At 40.7% G+C, this 19484-nt stretch overlaps 2 pseudogenes; both read left to right on the top strand.

Annotated features, from left to right (window-relative positions):
• Positions 1-4266: 4266 nt before the first annotated feature.
• LOC140502867 (U6 spliceosomal RNA) lies at positions 4267-4355 on the top strand (annotated as a pseudogene).
• On the top strand, positions 4336-5373 carry LOC140502558 (tubulin alpha-1D chain pseudogene; annotated as a pseudogene).
• Positions 5374-19484: the final 14111 nt, after the last annotated feature.

Below are 19484 nucleotides of genomic sequence, written 5' to 3'. Positions count from 1 at the left end.
AGAAATAAAGACCAACAGACAGGGATTCCAACTATCTGATCATAAGCAATACATACATCACAGATCAACAGACAGATCCAACTGTCTGACCCTTACATACATGCATATGACCAGAGAAAGAAGCACCAACATCTGGGTTTTCAAAGTCGGGAATTGACAGCAACCCAGAGTCTCATATGACACACAAACCTTCTTCCAAGCCCCCAAAGCAAAACCTTACCTCACAGTATACATCCACTTTTCAGAGCTGGAGGGCATCACCCTTATGATCCAGTGCTTTATTAGCAGTTAACAAAAGGTATGGGCCTTCCTACAAAAAAAGCCTCCCCTAATCAAGCTTCCCTTAAAGGGCTCCAAATGAGGCCTATTAATGGTTGGGGAAATTCTTTAACCCTCAGTACCTGTGGTTGTTTACATTACACCATATCAATATCAAGAATTATTATGATTCACTGTTGGGGAGGCAGTGACACAGGGGTCGGTGAACTAAGCTCAGAACCAGAAAAACTTGGGCCAAAAATCCCACCCCTGAAACATACTGACCTATTGATCCTAGACAAGTCACTTGGCCTCTCAGTACCCCAGGGAATCCTTCAAGATTATAAGTTAGAGAATTATTGCTGGTCTGCATTGATAGAAGGAGTGCTCTTACCTGGAGCTCTAGCCTACAACAATGATATCCCAAGTCTGGTCTATAAAACTTGTCTCCCAGGCAGAGCTGTGATGATAAATGTTTAACAATGGACCTCCTCAAAGGCAAGACACACTTTTTAATTTAATCTTTAAAACTGAAGTTTTCTCTATCACTTAAGTCTAACCAGAAGTATTAAACTCAAACAAAAATAGGATCCTGGGGAGCTCATATTGACTTAGAAAACCACATATTAACATGATCTGTGTTGTATGGTACTTTTATTTATTTTGTTAAACATCTCCCAATGACATTTTAATCATCCTCCTAGCCCTCAGTCTCACAACCTAGGAGTCAGCCTGGATTCCTCTCTATCTCTCACATCCCCCCAATTTCCAAAGGCCTGTGGATTTCACCTTCACATCTCTTGACTAAGCATCTCTTCCCTGACTGACACCACCCTTGTGCAGGCCCTCATCATCTCATGTGAAGATTACTGTTAGTGATGGGAAGAGACTGTTGGGACTGGAAGCTCAATTCCGTGTGGACAGTCTCGGGCAGGTAAAAGTGGGACTCCTAAATCTTAGAGTCTTACGAGGCCCTCCATGAACAGCGGGGTTTCGAGAAGGTCAGACTGAGCTAGCTCTGCTAGCTCAGGTATTTCCGCCTCTCCCCCGGAGATACCTGATGGGTGGAGTCTCCCTGCCCTCAAGGTCGTCCCGGATTGGAGCACACCTAGTTACCTAACAGCATGGTACTGAGATGCAAACTGTGTGGCTGAAGATTAAGTAGGATTAAGGAAGCCAGAAAGCTCTCTCTTAGCACGTGTGGAGCCAAAGAGAAAAGTAGGGCTCCGCTTCTTTTCTTTCCTCTCTCCCCTCCCCCTCTCTCCCCGCTTGTACTTCTACTTCCAATCCCTTAAGCTTAGCCTCCTTAGGAAATCTCCCCCTCTTCCTCCTAAGGAAGACCTCCCTGCATTTGTAACTAGACCCCTGTAATAAAGCTCAACCCCTGTTCGACTCTGGAACGTCCTTTCTCTCATACGTGCATCCGGCGTGGCCAGCCGAAGACCTCGGAGGTGAGGTAGGAAAGACTCGGGTAGCCCAATACAGGCCTCTAGGCTTGGCAAGAGACAACATACAGACAAATATATATAAAACAAGGTATATACAGGATAAATAGGAAGTAATTAACAGAAGGAAGGCACTGAAATTAGGGCAGCTAGGTGGTGACACAGTACATGAAACACTGGGTCAGGAGTCAGGAAGACTCATCCTCCTGGGTTCAAAACTGGTCTCCGACACTTACTAGCTGTGTGGCCTTGGACAAGTCACTCAGCTCTTTTTGTCTCAATTTCCTAATCTGTAAAAATGAGCTACAGAAGGAAATGTCAAGCTGCTCCAGTTATCTTTGGCAAGAAAACCCTGAATGGAGTCAAGAAGGGTCAGACATGCCTTAAATGCAAACTTTAGTTTGAAAATTACTGGTACATCATAGAAGAGGTGGAAACAAGATGGTAGAGTAACAGCATGGCCTTTCTAGAGTGCTCCCACCAAGACCAGCCAAATACCTGTAAAAAAATGTCTCTAAACAAATTCTGGAGTTGAAGAACCCACAGAATGATGGAGTGAAGAAAATCTCCAGCCCAAGAGAACCTAGATGCTCACCAGGAAGTGTCTGCCACACTGGGAACAGAGCACAGCATAGACAGGACCTGAGCAGGACTTGGGGAGACTAAATCCCTTGCATCTGTGGTGGTTTCCAGACTTCATGACCCCAAAACACTGAAGATAAATTGGAAGGTCAATGGGAAAAGCCTGTGGGACCAGTGCAGGAGAATGGTCAGGCCCCAGTCCCAGGATGGCAGAGGAGGGAGGGGGTAGAGGAATCTACAGCAGCCACAGCAGCATCAGGAGCAGTTGCAGCCACTGTTTCTGGAGCTCTAGGCCCACAGATTGTGGGGGGAGAGGGGGAATCGAGCAGCTCACAGTACACCCCTCAACTCCACCGGAAGCAGAGAACTACTTTGACAAAGAGCTCAAAAGTCAAGTAAATAAATGGCAAGGGAAAAGAGCAAAAACCAGAAAAAGAATCAGACTACGGAATCTTACTTTGGTGACAAGGAAGACCAAAGCATGCAAACAGAAGAAAACAAAGTCAAAACTCCTCCGTCCAAAGCCTCCAAGAAAAATATGAATTGATCTCAGGCCATGGAAGAGCTCCAAAAGGATTTTGAAAATCAAGTAAGAGAAGTAGAGCAAAAATTGGGAAGGGAAATGAGAGTGATGCAAGAAAATCATGAAAAACAAGTCAACTGCTTGCTAAAGGAGACACCAAAAAAATGCTGAAGAAAATGCCATTTTAAAAAATAAACTAACCCAAATGGCAAAAGAGATCCAAAAAGCCAGTGAGAATAAAAATGCCCTAAAAAGCAAAATTGGCCATATAAAAAAGATCCAAATGCTCACTGAAGAAAATAATTCCTTAAAGATTAGAATGGAGCAGATGAAAGCTAATGACTTTATGAAAAATCAAGAAATTACAAAACAAAACCAAAGGAATGAAAAAATAGTAGATAATGTGAAATATCTCACTGGAAAAACAACTGACCTGGAAAATAAATCCAGGAGAAACAATTTAAAAACTATGGGACTACTTAAAAGCCATGATCAAAAGAAGTATCTAGACATCATCTTTCATGAAATTAGCAAGGAAAACTGCCCTGATATTCTAGAACCAGAGAGTAAAATAAATATTGAAAGAATCCCCCAATCACCTCCTGAAAGAGATCTGAAAAGAAAAATTCCTAGGAATGTTGCAGCCGAATTGCAGAGTTCCCAGGTCAAGGAGAAAATATTGCAAGCAGTCAGAAAGAAACAGTACGAGGTGTTGTGGAACTACAGTGAGGATAACACAAGATCTAGCAGCTTCTACATTAAGGGATCTAAGAACTAGGAATATGATATTCCAGAAGTCAAAGAAGCTATGATTAAAACCAAGAATCACCTACCCAGGAAAAGGTAGGGGAGAAAGGGAGAGAGGAATATATTGGGAGGAGAAAGGGAAAAATGGAATGGGGCAAATTATCTCTCATAAAAGGGGCAAGAAAAAGCTTTTTCAATAGAGGGGAAAAGGGAGGAGGTGAGAGGGAAAAAACATGAAGCTTATTCTCATCACATTTGGCTTAAGCAGGGAATAACATGCATACTCAATTTGGTATGAAAATCTACCTTACACTACAGGAAAGTAGGGGAGAAGGGGATAAGTGAGCTGGCGGTGATGATAGAAGGGATGGCAAATGGGAAGAGGGGGTAATTAGAAGTAAACACTTTGGGGGAGGGACAAGGTCAAAAGAGAGAATAGAATAAATGGGGGTAGGATAAAATGGAGGGAAATATAGTTAGTCTTTTACTACATGACTTTTATGGAAGTTTTTTGCATAACTACACATGTATAGCCTATATTGAATTGCTTGCCTTCTCAATGGGGATGGGTGGGGAGGGAGGGAAAGAAGTTGGAACTCAAAGTTTTAAAAATGAATGTTAAAAATTGTTTTTACATGCAACTGGGAAATAATAAATACAGGTAATGGGGTATAGAAATCTATCTTGCCCTACAAGAAAATAGAGGAGATGGTGCTGGCTTAGGCAGCACATATACTAAAATTGGAACAATACAGAGAAGATTAGCATGGCCCCTGCTCAATGAAGCATTCCACTTTTTTTTACACTGTTGGGAAGGAAATAATTGATCTTGTATTAGAGCACATCTGAAAACTGTGAGACCAATGCACAGGGTTACATGTGATATTTCACAACTTTCAGGGTGGCACAGGGTCAGGTTTCACTTCTCCGCTGATAGAAAGGCTCTCTGTTGACAATGGCAAGAAGTCCAAGCTGGAGTTTGTCATCTACCCAGCCCCGCAGGTATCCACAGCTGTAGTGGAGCCCTATAACTCCATCCTCACAACTCACACCACACTGGAGCACTCAGACTGTGCCTTCATAGTGGACAATGAAGCAATCTATGATATCTGCTGCAGGAACCTGGACATTGAGCACCCAACATACACCAACCTCAACTGACTCATTGGCCATATCATTTCCTCCATCACTGTCTCTCTGAGCTTTGATGGTGCCCTCAATGTAGACCTCACAAAGTTCCAGACCAATCTAGTACCTTATCCTCAAATCCACTTCCCCCTCGTCACCTACTCACCCATCATCTCTGCTGAAAAGGCCTATTGTGAACAGCTCTCCATAGCAGAGATCTCCAATGCCTGCTTTGACCCCTCCAACCAGATGGTAAAGTGTGACCCACGTCATGGCAAGTACATGGCCTGTTGCATGCTGTACCAAGGTGACGTGAAGGATGTCAATGCCACCATTGCCACAATCAAGACCAAGAGAAGCATTCAGTTTGTAGACTGGTGTCCCACTGGCTTTAAGGTTGGTATCAATTACCAGCCCCCAACTGTGGTACCCAGTGGAGACCTGGCTAAAGTACAGAGGGCCGTATAGATGCTGAGTAGCACAACAGCCATTGCTGAAGCATGGGACCGTCTAGATCACAAGTTTGACCTTATGTATGCCAAGCAGGCATTTGTGCACTGGTATGTGGGTGAAGACATGGAGAAAAAAGAATTCTCCGAGGCTCAGGAAGATTTGACTACTCTGGAGAAGGATTATGAGGAAGTAGGCACAGATTCCATAGAGGGCAAAGATGAAAGTGAGGAATTCTAGAAAGCATCCAGTAAATAATCTATCTGCCCCATCCAGCTTTTTTTTTTATCTTTCTCTTTTCCTACTGCCCCAAAATAAAATCTTTTCTTACTAGCAATAAAAAAAGAAGAGAAAAGAAAATAGAGGAGATGGGGATAAGGGAAGGTATGGGTGTGATAGAAGAGAGGGCAGATTGGGGGAAGGGGTAATCAGAATGCAAAGTGTCTTGGAGGGGGAGAAGAGATGGGGAGAAAATTTGGAACTCAAAATCTTGTGGAAATGAATGTTGAAAACCAAAAATAAATAAATTAAAAAAGAAAATTACCTAGATTTTTAAGGACTTTTCCACAGAAATCTGGATGGGATTCTAGGTTCTAGGAGTTCAGAATTTCTACACCTTCCTTGCCTACAAGTTCACTCTTCCCCTTTTTTGGAGGTTGTCAGAATCATACATGCACGAATGCCTGGGGCAAGGATTGAGTAGGTGTGAACAAGAGACTGATAGCTAGGCAGGGAAGTCAATTAGCATTTGAAAAAGGTGTCTGAGTCACTGAGGAGGGGCTAGTGGGTTTGTTTTCATAATGTTTGTCCTGAACCATCATGGGACTTGGAAGTCAATTTCGGTTGCAAATAAGAATTGGGGTCTGGAGCAATCAGAGTTTTAGAGTTTCTACAATCCAACAGAGCACTGAATGATGCTCCAGGGATGGGGACATGGAAGTTTCCCTCATAGCCTAGGGGTTTTTAGAGGATTTCTGCCTCTAGGTCCCAAAATGGATCTATGGACTAAAGAACTGCCTCAAGGACTTTTTGTAGTTGTTCCAAATTGGTTCAGCAACACTACAAAGAAGCACCACAATGCCCTCAGAAACAAAACTAAGGATGTACATCAATTTATCAACTTAATAGTGGCTTAAACAAATCTATTTTTTCCTCTAAAACACCCACATTGTAAACTTACCCACCGAAGTTTTGGATATAACTGTTATTTTCTAAGTAGACAGCAGTATGGGCCTCCAAAAGCAGAGGGAGGAGAACAATTACAGATTCCTTCCTGAGAAAGGATTCTGAGAGTATTTGCTCTAAGTAGGAGGTTTTATCCTCTTAATTCTAGGAGTGAGTGAATCAAGAGAATAGAGTCCAGGAAAAAAAGTAGTTATGGTAGTGGTGGTCATAGTAGTACAAGCAGGAATTTTGGCATTAGAAGAGTCAAGTGGAACTGATGGGGTACAAGTCCAAGCTGAGACCTTTGTCCCTTGGATCGGGATGGTTTTGGTCCCATTTGTCTGAAGGGCTCCCCAGAGCCTGGCATTGGGGGCTCCTTGGATTCCTCTTACTTGATTTAGCATTCTTTTGATACTCCTCCCTTTGATCCCAATATAGGCCACTTACTTAGCATTATTTTAAGGTCCAGGTCACCCAGCCAGGATTGTGGATTGTCTGGACTACCAGCCACTCCCATTAGGATCCTTCCTGGGTTTGATCTACCTCCCTATCTAGAACATCCGTGGGACTGAGACTGCTTGATAACACCTGGATTCTTCCCTCAGTCTTTTTCTGTATTTAAATTCCATCTCGCCCCATGAAAACACTCAGATTCAATCTGGCTCAGACTCTGCCTAGCTGAGATTCTATCTGGTCTGCTTGTTAATACATTACAAATGCTTAGGCTCTTTAAGAGTCAACCCAGTATGGCGAATCTTTAATAAACTTTGTTTTTCTTTGGCTTTAAGAAGGCTTATTTGGAATTTATTCAAGTAGAACTCAGAGTGTCGCTATTTTGGGGTCCACATCACTCCAAACCTCAACAGAAAAGGTATCAAGTCTGGGGTCAGAATGCTTCAATTCAATCCCTTCTTAACTACCTTAAAATTAGTGTGATTTTTGGGTATATTTCTCTCAGCCTTAGTTTCTTCATTTGAAAAATGGGAAGGCATAACAGTAACACCTACACTGTAGGTTCTTCGTGAGGTTCAAATGAGACAATATATTTGTGAATCATTTGCAGACCTTAAAGTAATTCTGTCAGCTTACTATATTATGTTGAGGAAGGGTTTATGATTAATTGATCGCTATGGCTCCCTCCAGCTTGAAATATTAACAGGGATGACATTAACACTGACCGTACTGAACAGTTTTAAAAGCTCCAAGAATTTTAAGACTTTTCCACAATACTAATGAGTTAACCAGTTCTTGACTTCCTGTCTGTTGATTGTTCACTTGGCATCAAGACATGTTAGGAAAAAGATTGAAAATCAGGAGAGGGTAATAACTCCTTAACTAGAAAATGCAGGAGGGAATAATTGTTTTTGAGACTGTGCTTCCTGTGTAACCCAGGTTGAAAGTCTGTAGGCCAATCCCACTGCTGATCATCATGGGCACTTGGACCTGCTCTGTTTTTGACCTGTGCCAGTTCACCTCCCCTTAGGCAGCCTGATGGGTACCTGGTACTGGTACCAGACAGGGCAGACTTGCAATTGGCTTAGCTCCAGTGCAGCTTAGAACTCCTGAGCTCAATTAATCTACCAGTCTCAGCCTCCTCGGTAGCAGGGATTACAAGTGTGTACCATCTCACCAGGCAAGGTACAGTATATTCTTAAGGAATACAAGTACACTTGAATAGTAATGCAGTGATATATTACCTACAAAATCCAGCAGGAAGAGAGAGAAAAAATTCCATTAAAAATAACTGCAGACAGCAGTAAAATATTTGGAAGTCTACTTGACAAGACACTCACAAGAACTCACATGAACAAAATTACAAAACACTCAATACAAATAAAGACAATATATAATTAGGCAAATATGAACTGTTCATGGGTGTTTTTGCTCTTGATGTGGATAGAAACAGTGCCCTAAGAGTTAAAAATAACATGAAGTGATGGGGTACTTGGGTGCATGTGCTTGGGCCCCAATTCTAAAATCACCTTTCTCTTTAAAAATCACATTTCTCCCTTGCCTCAAAACACCATCCCAGGCAGTTTCTCCCCAGCCCAAGCATACAGCCTGCCCCAGCAACAACTGTTATCTCCCTTCTTGCTACAGAACCTAGCTGCACTTCTAGAACTTATTAGTCTGAATGAGCTGTGTACTGGCTGAGCTGACTATGCACTGGGTCATAACGACATTTACTACTCATTGACCCATCATATGGATCCTAGACTTAGACGTATACGCCCTTACATGTATCTTGTCCAATAAGACATTGATGAGAACAACCTGGTATTTCTGAGTCAGCCCTGATTGATAGTTGACTTAGTGATGGTTCAGGTCTTAAACCACACCTCCATGTAGCCCCCCCACTTGGACTATTTCCCTGTGAACACTGGGTAAAATACTTGCACAATAGATACCAAAAGTGCATGTTCCTTTAAGAACGGACCACTCCTTAATCCCACTCCAAAACTCCTAGTTAGCATATTAGACACGTTTCCTATAGAATATCCTATATAAACTTTACCTGTACCCCTCTAAGGTTGCAGGTTCCCTAAGAACTCTTGCCTGCTGAAAAGTGTAATAAATCTTTACCTTGACTTCAACAATGCTTGAGTCTGCGAATTCTTTCCAGGTGACCTACCCCTGGTACCTCAGTATTTGTGGGGGTCTCACCTCCCCTTCCAATCCTCATCATTAAGGACTGACTTTGTGAAGCCCCTGGTTTATTTTCTACCTGAAGGTACCCTAAAGTCTCCCCTTACCACAAAACTTCCCCTTTTTCTGAACCATAAAATTCCTTGTTCCCACTCCTCATCCTGGGGAATGGAATTTCCTTATCTCTCTTATCTTATGTCATTCAAAGTCCTCACTCTGTGTCTTCATCTTGCAAGACTTCTTTATTTTGCAAGACTTACCCTAGCTCTCCAACCCCCCATAAGGAAATCCTAAAATCATCCTATAAGTTTGACTCTTTTTCTGTATCACTGTCTTTATTTAGCTCCTTGCTAAATCTCAGGTCTGCTGATCAATAAAACTCCCAATGGCTACAGAGAAGGTCTAAGTGAATTCATTCACATTTTGAATCAGCTCTCCCATCTCTCTCTTCAACACTTCATGACCCCATTTGGAGTTTTCTTGGCAGAGATACTGGAGAAGTTTGCCATTTTTTTCTCCAGCTCACTTTACAGATGAGGAAACTGAGGCAAAGAGAATTAAGTGACTTGTTGAGGGTCACACAGCTAGTAAGTGTCTGAGGCCAGATATGAATTCAGGATGATAGTCTTCCTGATTCCAGACTCAGTACTCTATCCTACACTACCTAGTTGCCCTTGTTGATAGGGAGGCCTAGTCAATATGATAAAAATACTACCTAAATTAATTTATTCAGTGCCATGCCAAACTACCAGCTACTTTTACTTTACTCTTGGGTTGTTTTTGTTTTTGTTTTTCTGGAACATGGCTAGTTGTTTCTCATGGCTTCATATGTATACTGGGCATTGTATTTCTTGCCTGCTCAATAGGTGAGGGAGCAGTGGAAGGAGGAACGGAATTTGGAACTGAAAATAAAAATAAAAATGTTTTAAATAATACGAATAAATAGTAATGCATTAAGTACTGCCTTGATGGATAAGAAAGAAAAGCACAATTAGGAAGTTAATTTTTCCCGGAAGAAACCATATAGTGACTTGAGAATTCAGACTCTTGGATTATCCACACTGCTCTGTTTCTATTTATGCAGGTAATGGAGAGAAGAGTTTAAGGGAGGCAGAGGGCAGGAGGGCTGTTTTCCTGTTTCTGTGCTATCCTTTTCTAGCTTCAGAAAAGAATGTAAATCAATTCAATCACCATAAAATCCAGCCCCTTTTCATTACTGAGAATATTATTCTCTGTGTGGGGAATGTAAGGAAGAGGTATTATTTTCCTGTACTTAACAGATGAAAAAATTGAGGCTTGGAGAGCTAAAATGGCATACTCAATGGCTTATTAATCATATAAGCTAAAAGCAAACAAAAAATTATACTTTGAAATCTGTCTGGATGCTGGAAAATCCTCGGTGAGGATGGAAAGCAATTTAAAAGAAAACTAAAAGCTGCCATTAGGTCTGAAACAGCAAATGGGGGACACTTTCCCTTCTTTTCTCATTGACACCAGGGGAATTCAGTTTCCCTTCACAGTCAAGCTTTCTGAGAGCAGCTAAATGAGACTGGAAGGCAGAGAGAGGCTCTAAAGATGAGAGGCTGAGGTCAGGCCTCGCCATAGCTTCTTAATCAGCTGAATCCAGTCAAGTTGATTGAGGGGGAGGGGAGAGGGAGAGGGTGCTCCACTGATTGGAGTGTCCTTCCATGCTGTGATCTGAATCCACCACAGTCCCAGGAGGCCAAATACGTCCTCAAACAGACTTAGATCCACTGCTTAGGCCGTGGACACCAACTGGGCCGGAGCTGATTGGGTTCAGAGGAGAGCCGGGCCTGGAAAGTACCTAGTTCAGAAGCAGAAGTCAGCTCATAGGGCCAGGCACTGGGACACTGACATTGCAGAAGACTAGAGGCCCAACATAAAAGAAAGCAGACAAATCAATAGCACGAAATGGCCCAGGGAAACCAGAAAATCAAAATTGCTTGGCGTTTGCTACAGTTCACTAAATCGGAAAGTTATCCATTTTGTACTGAGGGCCAGCACCGCTCAGGGCAACAGCAGCAGCGAGTGGAAAGTCATCTCAACAGCTGGCTGCCCAGGGACAGAGAGGGAGAAACTCGTCGCTGACAAAGTCCCCCCTTCCTCAAGCAGTCTTAACTCTTAAACCTTCCTGGGGAAAGTCTACGAAGAAGCTGCGTTTCTCATAACAATGGTCTTTCCATCTTCCGGGTCAACAGCCTCTAGCAGGGGAAGGGGGTGGAGGGTCCCAGGTGACCCAGGAGTAATTTTGAGAGCCAGTTCGTCCTATTAACCTCTAGCTCCAGGGTGAGTGCCCTTTTGATTCCCTCTGTCCTCTAGGGTAATTGTGTTCTGGACACTGCACCTGCAGCCCGAGTAGGCTGCTTGGAGCAATGGCTAATACACTAATTAGCATTTTAAAGGAAAAGTGGTAAGTGATGCTAACATTCCCAACGGGGGTAGGCAAAGTACTTTAACTGATTAAAACCATTCTCTCTCTCTCTCTTCCTCCCTCCTTCCCTTCTCTTTTCTTTTTCCCCTCTCTCTCCCCTCCTCTCTCTTTCCCTCCCCGCTTCCTCTCTTTTCTCTGTCTCTCTCGGTTCCTCTCTGATTCTGTCTCTATTTCTCCCCTTCCCTTTTCTTTTTTCTCTCTCTCCCCCTCCTCTCTCCTCCCTTCCCTCCTTCTTCCCTCTCTCTCCCTCTCTCCCCTTCAGTCTTCCTTCTTCTCTCAATGTTCCATTCCTGGACGTTAATTCTTCTTTCTCCCTGCTATCCCCTCATTCTCTCACCCTCCCACTCATTAAATGGTCACACTAGGCAGTTAAAATATATTTGTAATTATGTTTGGTTTAGCCCTGAAGATAAGCAAACTGTTATGTAATGTATAGTCTTAGAGAACTGATTGAGGACATTGAGATGTTGAGTTGCCTAATGTCACACAACCAGTGTGGAAGAAACAGAATTTATAAGATCATAGAATTAGAATTGAAAAGTACTTTAGAGGTCATCAAATCCAACCACTTCATTTTACAGATGAGAAAACTGAGGAGCCAAAGGGTGCTTTGCCCAGAGTCACAGGTTAGTCAGGTGTATAAGGTCAATATTTAACTCAGGTCTTCACCATTCCAAAGCAAATCCATTATACCACACTGCTGAATCTTCTGGACCCAGAAATCTGTTTCCTCTCCATTGTGCCAGCTCTATAATTACACTTATTTAGTATATTTACCCGTTAAAGTTATAATTTCTATTGTTATTGAAACCAAACAACTTCAATCTTTCAGATGTCTCTCCAAAAAAAAAAAAAAAAGGACTAAGTAGATTTTTATTATTAATTCATATATGACTCATAGGAGACGTCCCTGATCATGGAGTAGGGAGAATGTTCTAAAGGGAAGGAAAGAAAATTAGCATTTTCTTTTCCCCATGAGCATGATTATGAAAGTCCTCATGATAAATATGAACAGTCCAGGTCAGAGCTGGAAGATTATGAAGCTTCTGATGTAAGAATAGGAGTCTGACCTGCCTTTTCCTCACCAGTTGGTGAATATCATGCATAGGGGCCCCTCTGCTTCCTCTTTCACTCCCTGTAAATCATCAGACACAGGGCTGTCCATATAGGCTTTAGGTTAAACCTTGAAAACTGGATTTGCTCAAGTATTAGCCACTGTAGTGACACACCAGCTGCTAATTAAAATTGCTAAATAAGCAAAATGCTTCCCTAGTCCTTTTCCCAACTCCCTGATTACAAGTTCTCAGAACCTCCCAAGTCCCCAACTTAATTTTTTTCTACCATACGTTGAAGTGACCTATGACTAAAGTGGCCATCTATCCCCAACATCTCAGTCACATTTCAGAAAAAGGAAATCTACATTTAATAAAGGTTCGAAAAAAGAATACAGAATGATGAACTTACAGAAACAGAATTGGAAAGGGATGCAGAGTTCATTTAGCTCATTATAAAAATCTTTGCCAAACTTTCCTATTGTCTTCTGGGAGCCACCTCCAGTCATTCTGATCTATATCTGGCCACTGGACCCAGATGGCTCAGGAGGAGAAAGTGAGGCTGGTGATCTTGCACAGCCCTCCCTCACTTACATCCAATTCACTTGCAAGTCATGGCATCATCGTCCTGATGTCATGGTTCTCTTTGAGATGGAAGGACAAGCAACAACAATTTTCTTTTTTGTCTTCTTTCCATTTCCAAATGCCCTCAAGATGACTTTGCTTAGTTCTGTCTCTTAAGGAGATTTTTAAAAGTGGGTTTTTACCCTCTGCTTCTTTTTGTTTATGATAGGGCTTGTAAGCTCCCATAATCCTTCTCTGTAAGATTTTACAAATGAGTTGATATTCTAAACCAGTACTGCCCTTGGCTGATAAATCTCTCCCCTTGGTAAATAAGTCAAGTGCTTGCTGACTAAGGGTCTTTTAAGAATCTTTTGGTCTCCTTGTTTATAGTAAATGGTTTACATCAGCTAAGCTTCTGCATGAAATTACCACAGTCTGTTCTTTCTTCCATCTAAATTATACGTTTCATCATCAATAACTTCGAATAGGTCATGACAGATTTGTTTCAGTTGAATGTTTTATCTTTTTCTCATGATTTTTTCCTTCTGGCTTTGTATTTATTTTAATCTTTGTTCTAACAAGTTGATGGTCAGACTGCACATAGACAGCTGATTCTGGAATGACTTCCACACCTGTAATTAATCATTTCTTGTCTATTCAATTCCCTGTTCCTGGAAAGTTCTCCCTTCTCATGTCCGCCTGCTGATTTCCCTGGTTCCCTTCAAGTTCCAGCTGAAGTCCCACCTTCTACCAGAAACCTTTCCCAATGTCCCTAATGATAGTGTTTTACCTCTATTGATACTCCAGAATTTGTCCTGTATAGATCTTATTTGTACATCGCTGCATGCATATTGTCTCCCATCTTAGACTGAGCTCCTTGAGAGAAAGGACTGTCTTTTACCTTTTCACGCAAAGGGCTTAGCACAGTGCTTGGCACATAGTAGGTGGTTACATGTTTACCAACTATTAAAATACAAAGAATTCTTCACTTATTGATGAGTCTCTCCCTTCTTTGCTTGGTTGGGCATCAGAAAGCACACTCAGTCTGTTGCCAAGACTGAACTTGACTACTTCCAATGTGGCCAAATTTGACAGAGGTTGTGCTATGTTGGCATAAGAAAGAACACGCATCTATTAAGTGCCTACTGTGTTCTAGGCTCTATGCTAAATACTTTACAAATATTACCTCATTTGATCTTCACAACAACTCTTCAGCATAGGCACTAACATTATCCCTATATTGTAGCTAAAAACTGAAGCAGACATAGAGGAATCTCAAAGTTTAGAGACTTGCCCAAGGTTACACAGTTAGTGAGTGTCTGTAATAGTAAGCATCTAACATACACAGGGGGGCCTGCTATCACAGGTTCTTTGATCTGCTTTTCTAAAAGGAAAGGCAACTTCTGAGGGGTTAACAATCTCCTTTAATCAAGCACATATAGCATTCACCAATAGAGAAAAATACAAGGAGATAAATAAAGACCAACAGACAGGCTTCCAAATTGTCTGACCATTACATACATATGTAGTTACTGGAGAGGGAAGCAGCAACATCTGAGTTTTCAAGCAGGAGGTGGGAAGGGCTGCTTAGCAGCTTCCTAGAATCTCATCTGGCACACAAATCTTCTTCCAAAAACTAAGCCCCAAAGAAAAACTTCACCTCAGAGTACTTAAACATTTTTTAGAGTCAGAGGGTATCATATCCCTTGAGAACCAGTGCCTCATTAACAAAAGGTGTGGGTCTTCCTACAAATCTTCCGAGATCCATTAATGGATGGAGAAGATCTTCTTTAATCACATTAAAATAATTAACAATACAAATACATATATGGTTCTAGTTAAAGAAGCTCTTATTTCTGTACTTTACTCCTAGTAAAGATTCTTGGTTGATAAAGGCAAGATTCAATCAGAGGCACTTGATTATACCAAAATAGGAACAGCAAAAGATCCTACTTTGCCATCACAGTGTCTGAGGGCAGACTTGAACTCAGATCTTCCTAACTGCCTAACATACCCAGCTGCATTGGTGGAAGCATTTCTCATCTGATAATTCCTTATGTCAATGAAATCTCAGGTTCAATCCCTATCCCTGTTAGGAAGGGCAAAGCATTTTTGTTTGAAGGGTAGTTGTGGCACAGTGGATAGAGTGCTGGTCCTGGAGTTGGGAAGACCTAAGTTCAAACCTGACCTCAGATATTTACTAGTTGTATGACCCTGGGCAAGTCACTTAATCCTGTTTGCTTCAGTTTTTCCATCTGTAAAATGAGCTGAAGAAAGAAATGGCAAACCACTCCAGTGTCTTTACCAGGAAAACCCCAAATGGGATCACAAAGAGTCAGACACAAAGATGGTGGAGAAAAGGCAGCAACTCACCTGAGCTTTCCTCCCAAATACCTTTAAATAAAACCATAAAACAATTTCTGGAGCAACAGAACCCACAAAAGGATGGGGTGGAATAATTCTCTAGCCAAAAACAATTTAGAAAGTCAGTAGGAAAAGTCTGTCATCCCAGGGTGAGAGTGGAGCAGAATCCAGGACAGGCTGTGCCAGCACAGAGTCAGCCTCAGCAAACCAAGAACAGGTCTTGGGAATGATTAAGTCAGCAACACTTGCTGATGCTTCCAAAGTTCTCAGCCCACAGACAATAAGGGGATAGAACAAATGGTCAAAAGAAGATTACAGGGGTCTGTTTGCTAGCACTGCAGTCAGGACTCTGTTGCTTTGCCTATATTCATATCTGAGTCCCTGTTCTGGTTGGCAGTCCCAGGGTGATAAATAGCACTAGTACATCAGAACTTGTGGCCACAGCAGAGCAGGGACCCTTGTCACAGTGCCAGGCCAGAAAAGAGTGCTTGTGGTTTCTCACAGACCAGAAAACAGACCAGGAGAAGATTAAACACCTCTCCTTAGATCATATTACTTTGGAAGAACTGAAAATTTATGGATCCCTAGAGGTATCTCTGAAAATAGCTGCACAAAAACCCTGAAGCTTGGGGCAGTGTGCCCTCCACTCTGGAAGGAGAGTCCCACTTTAGCAGAGTTAAAAGTCAAGAAATAGAGGGGGGGAAATGAGCAAACAACAAAAAAATTCTGACCATAGAAAGTTACTATGGTGACGAGGAAGATCAAAACACGCTCCCAAGACAACAAAATCAACACTACTACACCCAAAGCCTCCAAGAAAAATATGAATTGGTCTCAGGCCATGGAAAAGTTCAAAAAGGATTTTGAAAATCAAGTAAAAGAAGTAGAGGAAAAATTGGGAAGAGAAATGAAAGTGATGCAAAAAAAATCACGAAAAACAAGTCAACAGTTTGGTAAAGGAGACACACACAAAAAAATTAAAGTAAATAACACCTTAAAAAACAGAGTAGGCCAAATGGCAAAAGAGACACAAAAAATTCACTTTAGAAAAAAACTCCTTAAAAAGTAGAATTAGCCAAATGAAAAAGGAAGTACAAAAGCTCACTGAAAAAAATAATTCCTTAAAAATTAGAACAGAGCAAATGGAAGCTAATGACTTTCTGAGAAATCAAGAAACAATAAAACAAAACCAAAAGAATGAAAAAATAGAAGACAATGTGAAATATCTCATTGGAAAAATAACTGACCTGGAAAATAGATCCAACAGAGATAAATTAAAAATTATTGGACTACCTGAAAACCATGATCAAAGAAAGAACCTAGACATCATCTTTCAAGAAATTATCAAGGAAAACTGCCCTAATATTCTAGAATCAGAAGATAAAATAGAAACTGAAAGAATTCACTGATCACCTCCTGAAGAGATTCCAAAATGAAAACTCTAAGGAATATTATAGCTAAATTCCAGAGCTCCCAGGTCAAAGAGAAAATATTGCAAGCAGTCACAAAGAAACAATTCAAGTATGCTGGAACCACAGTCAGAATAATACAAGATTTAGCAGCTTCTACATTAAAAGTATTGGAGGGCTTGGAATATGATATTCCAGAGGGTAAAAGAGCTAGGATTACAACCAAGAGTCATCTACCCAGCAAAACTAAGTATATTCCTTCAGGTGGGAAAAGAAATGGACATTCAATGAAATAGAAGACTTCCAAGCATTCTTGGAATGAATGATGAAATGATGAAAAAACCAGAACTGAATAGAAAATTTGACTTTCAAATACAAGACTCAAGAGAAGCATAAAAAGGTAAAGGGAAGCATAAAAAAGAAAAGGGAAATCATAAGGGACTTAATAACATTAAACTATTTCATTCCTACATGGGAAGATAATACTTGTAACTTATAAGAATTTTCTCATTATGAGAGCAGTTAAAAGGAGTATATGTAGACAGAGGGGACAGGTGTGAATTGAATATGAAGGAATGACATCTAAAAAAATAAAATTAAGGGGTGAGAGAGAAATGTTCTGGAAGAAAGGGAAAAGGAGAGACAGAATGGGGTAAATTATCTCACATAAAAGCGGCAAGAAAGAGCTTCTACAGTGGAGAGGAAAAAAGAGGAAGGTAAGGGAGAGTAAGTGAAACTTACTCTCATCAGAATTGTCTCAAAGAGGGAATAACATACACACTCAATTGGGTATAGAAATCTATCTTATCCTACAGGAAAGTTGGAGTGGAAGGAGATAAGAGAAGAAGGGTATGATAGAAGGGAGGGCAGACAAAAGAAGGGAGTATCAGAACCAAAATACTTTTGAGGAGAGACTTGGTGAAAGCAGAGAGAATGGAATAAACATGGGAGAGTGGGGAAAATAAAATTGAAGGAAATACAACAATAGTAACTGTGAAAAAAGTTTTGAAGCAAGTTTCTTTGATGAAGGCCTCATTTCTCAAACATATAGAGAACTGAGTCAAATTTATAAAAATAAGAGCCAGTCCCCAATTGATAAATGATCAAAAGATATGATCAATTTTCAGATGAAGTAATCAAAGCTATCTATGATTCATATGAAAAAATGCTCTAACTCACTATTGATTGGAGAAATGCAAATTGAAACAATTCTAACGTACTACCTCATACCTGTTAGATTGGCTAATGGAACAGAAAAGGTAAGTGACAAATGTCAGAGGGGATGTGAGAAAAGTGAGACATTGATGTACTGTTAATGGAGTTGTAAACTGATTCAACCATTCTATAAAGCAACTTGGAACTATGGCCAAAGGGATAAAAAACCAAAAAGGAAAAGGACCTATGTGTACAAAAATATAACAGCTCTTTTCTGGGGGCAAAGAATTGGGAATTAAGAGATGTCCATCAACTGGGGAATGGCTGAACAAATTGTGGCATGTGATTATGATGAAATACTACTGGACTATAAGAAATGATGAGCAGGATGCTCTCAGAAAAACCTGGAAAGACTTGCATGGACCAATGCAAAGTGAAAAGTACTGTGTACAAAGTAACAGCAGTATTGTAAGATGGTCAGCTGTGAATGACTTAGCTATTCTCAGTAACACAACAATCCAAGACAACTCTGAAGGACTTAGGATGAAAAATGCCATCTGTCTCCAGAGAAAGAACTTATCGTGTTTGAATACAGACTGAAGCACACTTTTTTACTTTATTTTTCTTTATTTTTTGTCTATATTTTCTTTTTTACAACATGACTTCATATAAAACCTATATAAAATTACTTGCCTTCTCAAGGGAGTGGAGAATTTGGAACTCAAAGTTTTAAAAACAAATGTTAAAAATTGTTTTTACATATAACTAAGTAAAAGTAAAATACTAAATGAATTTTAGAAAATAAAAAGGGAAAAAAGTTGGATGCAACTAGACAGCAACAATGTCCTAATTCCAGGCCCAGTAGTCTATTCACAGAACCACATAGCTTCCTGCATAGTCCAAAGTCACCTCCATACCACAAGTAAAAGCTCTGTTAAAAGAAGAAACAAGGTTGAACTGATTTGACTTGTCCTTCATAAATTCATGAAGGTGCTCCTAGTGATCACCATTCCCCTTTCTAAATGTTCATAAATGTTAATTATTTGTTCTAGAATTTGGTACAAATCAAAGCTACAGCACCTACATTTTTAATAATTTGTCACATCTTCCCTTTTCAAAAAATCAGGATAATATTTATCTATCTTCAGAACTGAGGAACATAGTCTGTTCTTAATATTTTTTTCCCACAAATCATCTGCAGCAGCAGAGCAATCCTGATCAGTCTCTTTGGAACATGATTGGTTTAGGTTTGGTACCTTGAACTCATTGGCCACTCTTACCATGTCCTCACTTAGCTTGGACCTTAACTCCCTGGTAACCATTTTTTGTTTTATTTTTTTGCAGTTTGAAGAAAATCATTCTCCTTGGTAAAGAGAATAGGGAAAAAAAAGTGAAGTATCTCTGCCTCCTCTCTGTCATTCATTATCATAGTTGACATCACCCTCTTAATGTCATTGGTCCTCAAGAACAAGGGATAAAAAAAACAATCATTGCTCTGTGTGTGTGTGTGTGTGTGTGTGTGTGTGTGTGTGTAGTGCCACAATC

The sequence above is a fragment of the Notamacropus eugenii genome, chromosome 4, assembly GCF_028372415.1.
Source record: "Notamacropus eugenii isolate mMacEug1 chromosome 4, mMacEug1.pri_v2, whole genome shotgun sequence".
NCBI classification, from domain to species: Eukaryota; Metazoa; Chordata; class Mammalia; order Diprotodontia; family Macropodidae; genus Notamacropus; species Notamacropus eugenii.
Note: the sequence above shows the minus strand (reverse complement) of the source record. Positions and strands in the feature narration are given on the sequence as shown.